Source organism: Urtica dioica, chromosome 2, assembly GCF_054948205.1.
Source record: "Urtica dioica subsp. dioica isolate 48M chromosome 2, U.dioica_male_clone48M_v1_H2, whole genome shotgun sequence".
Lineage (NCBI taxonomy): Eukaryota > Viridiplantae > Streptophyta > Magnoliopsida > Rosales > Urticaceae > Urtica > Urtica dioica.
The window spans coordinates 20,561,202-20,569,289 of record NC_142757.1 but is presented as its reverse complement, the minus strand read 5'-3'; the positions used below and the strand labels follow the sequence as shown (position 1 = coordinate 20,569,289).

General features: G+C 43.5%; 2 long non-coding RNA genes across 2 annotated transcripts; both read right to left on the bottom strand.

Annotated features, from left to right (window-relative positions):
• Positions 1-335: 335 nt before the first annotated feature.
• On the bottom strand, positions 336-1,100 carry LOC149404161 (uncharacterized). The gene is made up of 2 exons (XR_016295452.1): positions 970-1,100; positions 336-669 (listed from the first exon to the last, which is right to left on the bottom strand). It is a non-coding gene; the product is annotated as an uncharacterized LOC149404161 (long non-coding RNA).
• A 4,016-nt stretch (positions 1,101-5,116) lies between these two features.
• LOC149404160 (uncharacterized) lies at positions 5,117-5,904 on the bottom strand. Its single transcript, XR_016295451.1, has 2 exons — positions 5,777-5,904; positions 5,117-5,482 (listed from the first exon to the last, which is right to left on the bottom strand). It is a non-coding gene; the product is annotated as an uncharacterized LOC149404160 (long non-coding RNA).
• Positions 5,905-8,088: the final 2,184 nt, after the last annotated feature.

The following is an 8,088-nucleotide window of genomic DNA, read 5'->3' as shown; positions in this document are numbered from 1 at the left end:
TTTTATTGACAAGTTATAACGTTTGAGAACGTAAATAAAACATTTCTCGTTGATATTCTTTTTCAAAATTAAAAGAGTCGAGCTTATAGTCGAACTCGATTTTTAATACATAATTAAGATAAATATACTAAATAATTACGTGAATAATCAACGAGTTTAATAATGATACATATTAATTATTTTTTTCTTAACGACTTACATAAAACGAGCTCGATTATAAAACATACTAATTATAACGTATTAATTCTTGATAATAATAACGTACTAATTTTAACGGTTCAAACGAAACCAACTTGGAAAATAAAACCATTGTCAAACAATAAAACATAACACTATACATAAAATATAATAACGCACTAACTCCGAGCACTCATACAATCCATCAAAACTTCGCAACTAACTAAAAGAAAAACTACTTCACTACGTCTTAGACTCGAGTCGGAACTCGGGAAATTTCGACTCGCTAACACCGGGCAGAGACTGCCATAAACAGCCCCCTGAGAGCCGCCACAGCGTCGCTGCCGTCCCCGGCCCAACAGCTCGTCCCAACCGAGCCGATGAACCTCGCTGACCAGCCCCACTCCGTCGTCACTCGCGCAACATCTCCGCCAACCTTCGGACAGCCTCTTCGCCATCCCGAGCCGCTGCCCCGAGACCTGTTCAGCCCACCTAAAATGAGCCTCGACTCTCAACATATATAACTCACACGCACAACAACGAAACAACCGTTAACTCCTATTCTCAAACTAGAAAAACAACATCAAGATCAAACACACGGCCAGAACCATTCTACACGGCCAAGACCAAAACCTCACGGCCAAGACCAAAACCACAACCAAACCCGTCCAAAACCAAGAACACCACCATAATCAGAGGGATCATCACCGAAATCCTAACTCACAACCAAAAGCCCCAATTCCAAAACGAAACCCTAACTTCCAGATTCGAAATTGGGGAAGAACATCTCACCTTGTTTCTGGAGGAATTGAACCCTCCGGCGTCCTCTCTAGCTCGCGGCGGCTCAACCTTCACGGCGGTCGCGCGCGCGGCGAGGCTCAGGGGTCGGCTGGATGGCGCGCGCACGGAGCTGGGGTCACGGGCTGTGCTGGTGGTCACGCGTCCTCTCCCTCGGTCGCTCTCCTTCTTAGTCTCGCTCACTCGCTCTCTAGCTCTCTTCTGCTCTCTCTCGGCCTTTCTCTTCCCCGAGCTCTCTCTCTCTCCCTCGGTCTCTCACTATTTCTCTTCTCTTCTTCTGTTCTTCCTCTTTTTTTTCCCGTGGGTTTGTTTATTTCGGCTGGAGAGACTTAATAGCAAAGTAAATGATGAAGATAAGTGTTGGGTTGGCAAGGATAGAAGCGTGACACATGTGTGATGACAAGGCAAGGCTTAAGAATTATCCTTTTATTCTCAAACCAATTTCTTTTTCTTGTTTTCTTTCAAATGGGTCCCTTAAAATTGTTACAACCACGTCCTTTTCATATAATTATTTAATTAAATCCATCACCGAACGGATTATAATTATATGATTTGAACCGAGAATTTTCTCGTTCGTTCTCGAATAATTTAAATATATTTAAGGTTTCTCGGAATTAATTCTCATCCTTGAGAATTTATTTCTTAAATTAATTTCCGGAATGTTTCCTCGGAATTAATTTATTAATCAAGATAAACTCGATAATTCCTTTACTCATTCCGAGATTTCCATAACCTTAACATATTTAAAATTAATTCGATAAATCCATTGAAATATAACCCACTCGAGAATTTAGTTGTAACAACGGAAACTCGCTTATTATCTCCAAATACGAGTGACGCAGAAACTTGTCCTTACAATCCCTACCCCCTTAAGTTAGTTTCGTCCTCGAAACTTAAAGAAAAGCAGGGTACTCCTTCTGCATCACACTATCGAGCTTCCAGATAATTTTCCATGTTCAGAAAACAAGAGAGGATATACCTTCTTCTAAACGTGTCATCGATTGATGAATAACAAACTGATTCTGGTCTTAAAGTCCACACACGTATCATACTCAAACTACACTGGTGACTTGAAATAGTCACTTGCTAACGGTTAGATATAACTAACCAGGAATTCCCTTCATCATAAACTGCGATTACCTCCCACCAGCTTCGAGCTTCAAGTTCCAACTGGTTCACTGCACAAGCAACCCTCTCAGCATCTGTAAGTTGCATGTACGTGAAGATCTGTTGGATCCTTTTAATCCAATTCTCCGCTAGGGAAGGATCAGCATCTCCATTGAAAGTCGGCGGCGTCTGCTTACGAAAGCGCTCATATACAGGCTCTCCGACAAATGGTGCCATTATCGGAATCTGAAACAGCGAAACCTCATCTGGCGCCATAGCTTGGGCTTGTGGTGGCGCTTGTACATTCTGACCATCTGGATTCCTATTCATATTTGGCACGTGCTCACCTTGTCCTCCAGGTTGTTCTGGTCGATGCGCCTGGGGTTCAGGGTCTTGTTGACCCTGTGGAGGTTGCTGCTCGTTCATTCGCGCAATAAGTTGCGTGATCAACCTGTTCTGCTCTTCTATTTGAGCATCTCTTCGACGAGCATCTTCTACTTGACGCTCTAAAGCCCTGCTAATTTCAGTCATTTCTTGTGAAAGATCCGTCTGCGTTCGCTTCTTAGGTCCCATTCTTAATCCTTACTTCACCTAAGACTAGGATTGGGTAAGCATACGGTTATCCTAATGTAACCGCTATCTTTCACAAAGACTCAACAAGATATTATAGATAAGGCTATCTTAAACATCAGCTGATTTATAAGTAAGTAAGTTAGTGTATGTACGACCACAAGTCTACAGAAACGGCTCAACCTGGGCTCTGATACCAAAAATTCTGTCACGACCCGCGAGCCTTAGCTCACCCACGAGCCGCGGCAGAGATCTTCGTATCTTACTTGACATAAATAAAATTCATAAAAACTTTGGTGGAAGCGCTTCCAGAAAACATTTTCTAGAAAAACTTTTAAAATATTTACATAAACGTCTAAAAAATATGGGCGAATTTTTTGTTTTTCTTAAAACATACTATTTAAAACTTTACAAACAAAAGACTCGTCTTTTAAAAACAAAATAGACTCATTCGCCCTTGACTTAGCCACAGGTCGGCAGCCGTACATACACACGCCTACTTACTTACCGGTTTCGCTGATGCTCTGCTCAGTCTTCTTTGGCCTTTCCTTTATCTACAATATCAAGATAATAACTGTGAGTCGAAAGACTCAGTAAGCGGATATCTACATATCTAATGCACAATGCACATAACACATAAACAATACATAACATGAGATCATATCTTTTCATAACTTGCGGAAGTATCGGCTTAGGTCCCGATAAATCCACCTTACTTGAGAATCAATCGGCTTAGGTCCCGATAGATTCATCCTGCTTAGGAATCACTCAGCTTAGGTCCCGAGAGATTCCTCTTACTTAAGAATTCACCAGCTTAGGTCCCGGTGATTCACATCATAAACATACTTGCTTTAATCATAACTATGGAATTACCAGCTTAGGTCCCGGTAACTCCTCTTACTTGAGAATATGCCAGCTTAGGTCCCGGCAATTCCCATCATACAATACATTTCCTGCTCGGGATCCCTTAATGATATCCGCACGACACATGTCTTATTGGCGCCAGACAGGAGGGTGCACAGTCTCCTGCCTAATCCCCATGTGGTACCAGCACGAAGCATAATAGGTACCTGCTAACAAGGGGTATATGTCGGAGGCGGTATCATTCTGTGTTTTCTCTTTAATTAACTTAACATGAGAGACTGCTTAATTCGGGTTTAATCCCGATCTTAACATATATTCTTTTCGCTTATTAACTCGTGAATTATAAGATCTTGAGATGCAACTCCCAAAGATCCTATCATAATATTCTCGCTTTTGAATACGAGTCTTAGCTTCAGTCTCTCATAATCCAATTCACTAGGACTGGATCTCTGGAAGGTGGCTAACTAAACACATAGCAAAGGCTCGGGTTCCTAGTTACCTCTAGCCATTTTTGTTAGCCGGACTAATTCCGTTTCTCAATTCGTTAGTGGCTTAAAGCCCTTAATCTTGATAGTGAATTGTCTTTTGGTTTATCTTACTCTTGCTTACTAGAAAGCATATAGAAAATGCACGTACAATATATGTATATATATAAAGATATATATAATATTTCTTGATATTGTAGGTGCCTATAATCCACTTACCCGGATAACGATTCTTTCGAATCCTGAGATCTTCTCTTCCAGATAAAAGGGTTCTTCTTAACTTCATGTATAACCCAGTCCTCGTAAGCTTCTCCTGCTAATCCTTATAGCAATCTGGACGTATCTATGGAAGAGAAAGATCGAACATCGAGCATACTCAGTATCTCGTCCATTGATCTACTAACGTACACACTTCTACTAAAAGAAAGCTCATAAGGAACGTATTCAAAACGTCCTCCTAGTCACGCTACTCAGAGCGTCTAAAAAAACAAACATCAGGGAATACATGACAGAACAGAGACGGGAAAGAATCGACGCCTAAGAACAAGGCCTTAACAACTTCCCTGATCTAGGCTAAGAAACGCCCCGCTATTCGACCACCTATTCTTTTGACGGGACAAAGCCCATTGCTTAGGATAGGTTCCCGAAGGTCGAAACTAAAAGAAAAGAACGTATAAAGAAACTCTTACAAACAATCTATAGAATACGTAAGTTATATGAAAATAACTCAAACCGACACTTCTCAAATGTGGTTTAGAAAATCTTTTATGACTTGTCTCTTTTTATTGACAAGTTATAACGTTTGAGAACGTAAATAAAACATTTCTCGTTGATATTCTTTTTCAAAATTAAAAGAGTCGAGCTTATAGTCGAACTCGATTTTTAATACATAATTAAGATAAATATACTAAATAATTACGTGAATAATCAACGAGTTTAATAATGATACATATTAATTATTTTTTTCTTAACGACTTACATAAAACGAGCTCGATTATAAAACATACTAATTATAACGTATTAATTCTTGATAATAATAACGTACTAATTTTAACGGTTCAAACGAAACCAACTTGGAAAATAAAACCATTGTCAAACAATAAAACATAACACTATACATAAAATATAATAACGCACTAACTCCGAGCACTCATACAATCCATCAAAACTTCGCAACTAACTAAAAGAAAAACTACTTCACTACGTCTTAGACTCGAGTCGGAACTCGGGAAATTTCGACTCGCTAACACCGGGCAGAGACTGCCATAAACAGCCCCCTGAGAGCCGCCACAGCGTCGCTGCCGTCCCCGGCCCAACAGCTCGTCCCAACCGAGCCGATGAACCTCGCTGACCAGCCCCACTCCGTCGTCACTCGCGCAACATCTCCGCCAACCTTCGGACAGCCTCTTCGCCATCCCGAGCCGCTGCCCCGAGACCTGTTCAGCCCACCTAAAACGAGCCTAGACTCTCAACATATATAACTCACACGCACAACAACGAAACAACCGTTAACTCCTATTCTCAAACTAGAAAAACAACATCAAGCTCAGAATCACGTCCCAAAAATCAAGATCAAACACACGGCCAGAACCATTCTACACGGCCAAGACCAAAACCACACGGCCAAGACCAAAACCACAACCAAACCCGTCCAAAACCAAGAACACCACCATAATCAGAGGGATCATCACCGAAATCCTAACTCACAACCAAAAGCCCCAATTCCAAAACGAAACCCTAACTTCCAGATTCGAAATTGGGGAAGAACATCTCACCTTGTTTCTGGAGGAATTGAACCCTCCGGCGTCCTCTCTAGCTCGCGGCGGCTCAACCTTCACGGCGGTCGCGCGCGCGGCGAGGCTCAGGGGTCGGCTGGATGGCGCGCGCACGGAGCTGGGGTCACGGGCTGTGCTGGTGGTCACGCGTCCTCTCCCTCGGTCGCTCTCCTTCTCAGTCTCGCTCACTCACTCTCTAGCTCTCTTCTGCTCTCTCTCGGCCTTTCTCTTCCCCGAGCTCTCTCTCTCTCCCTCGGTCTCTCACTATTTCTCTTCTCTTCTTCTGTTCTTCCTCTTTTTTTTCCCGTGGGTTTGTTTATTTCGGCTGGAGAGACTTAATAGCAAAGTAAATGATGAAGATAAGTGTTGGGTTGGCAAGGATAGAAGCGTGACACATGTGTGATGACAAGGCAAGGCTTAAGAATTATCCTTTTATTCTCAAACCAATTTCTTTTTCTTGTTTTCTTTCAAATGGGTCCCTTAAAATTGTTACAACCACGTCCTTTTCATATAATTATTTAATTAAATCCATCACCGAACGGATTATAATTATATGATTTGAACCGAGAATTTTCTCGTTCGTTCTCGAATAATTTAAATATATTTAAGGTTTCTCGGAATTAATTCTCATCCTTGAGAATTTATTTCTTAAATTAATTTCCGGAATGTTTCCTCGGAATTAATTTATTAATCAAGATAAACTCGATAATTCCTTTACTCATTCCGAGATTTCCATAAGCTTAACATATTTAAAATTAATTCGATAAATCCATTGAAATATAACCCACTCGAGAATTTAGTTGTAACAATGGAAACTCGCTTATTATCTCCAAATACGAGTGACGCAGAAACTTGTCCTTACAGGACCAATGGTGCGGGGCGCCGCCCCGAAAGCCGACTCGGACACCCACACCCAGGGGTACCTGTGCTTCGAAGTGACCCTGGTGATGATGGCTAGGCGCTTCCGATGTGATACTAGGTAGGAGCCCGGTCTCCCGGGGACCCCTCGCACCGTTATGAGGTCCTGATTGTCGTCCGCGATGACGGCCCTCTTCTTTTCTCGATAGAGCATCATATGGCACGCCGCAACCACTCGATAAAAGAACGGGGACATCTACGAAGCATGTACCCCTAATCGAGTCAACAACTCCTGGATGACCGGTTGGAAAGGCAACCTCAGTCCTGCGCGAAGACTCGCCTCATGGACCGCAGCATACCCCCTTCGCGGGCGAGTCGGAAGGTCGTCGGGTAATGGCCGTAGGATCGACACGAACTCCGGGATGTTGTAGCATTTCCTCAGGCTCTTAAAGTTGATAATCGAGAGCGAACTCGGGACATCAACACCCGAGCAGTCAAGGTCGCCCCGTATGGCCGATACTCCAATCGGCAAGGTTAAGGCCCGCGTTTCCTCCCGCGCGGTTGAGGAAAGTGTCGCCGCAGGTGTGACGTGACGGCTCGACGAATCGCTCGAGCGCTCGGCGTCTGGAGCGTTGCTTGGGAAGGGGGAGACCCCCTCACGGCCGCCCACTCGAGCCGGGCAACTACTCTCGACCTCGGCATGGTTGCCCGAGCGCGCACCTGGCTGCCGGCCGACCGGGCCGCCGCCGTCAGGCCGGCGCAGCCCGTGGCCCACCGCGCTCCCTCCTGTGCACGCGTCCAGCCCGAGGACCCAGCCCATCTCCTAGCTGGGTGGCTCCTCCACACGCAGGCCCGGCCCAGGCAATCCTCGTCCTTCAGCGCCCGCGTCCGGTACATCAGCTCGGCCCAGCTCTCGGCCAGATGGGTCACCGGCCCGTGGGCCCTGTGTTGTCAATGGTGCCCACAAGAAGAGTAGTAGTGTCTATTTATGTACATTTGATGTCATATAGTCTTACGAAGACTCTTGCTTGTAATTTCCTATTCATTCATTAATAAAGTTGAAACGTTCATTCATTCTTTCTTTGTTTGAAGCTTTATGATAAAACCTTAGTCTTTTAGTCCATAAACAAACTAAACAACTTACGAAGAGACAAATGTAGATTTGCATGAACAAACTCTTCGTAGTTTGCTTAAAACGATATATTCGCAATCTTAGGGTCAAAGGACTATTGACCTCAGTACGATTGTTAGAAGAATCTATGATGTCTGGTTATGAGGCATTGAGAGTTGGAGACTCTATAGTTCTTCTAGGTATCTTCCGAAGGTACTGAATTGACCAGTGCACTTCTAGAGACAAGATAAGAACAAACCATTTAACCTCTTATGTCTCAAAGTCACTATGTATGAATTGCATCATGCTTACCTTAATCCTGAAATGAGACATGCCATTTCAC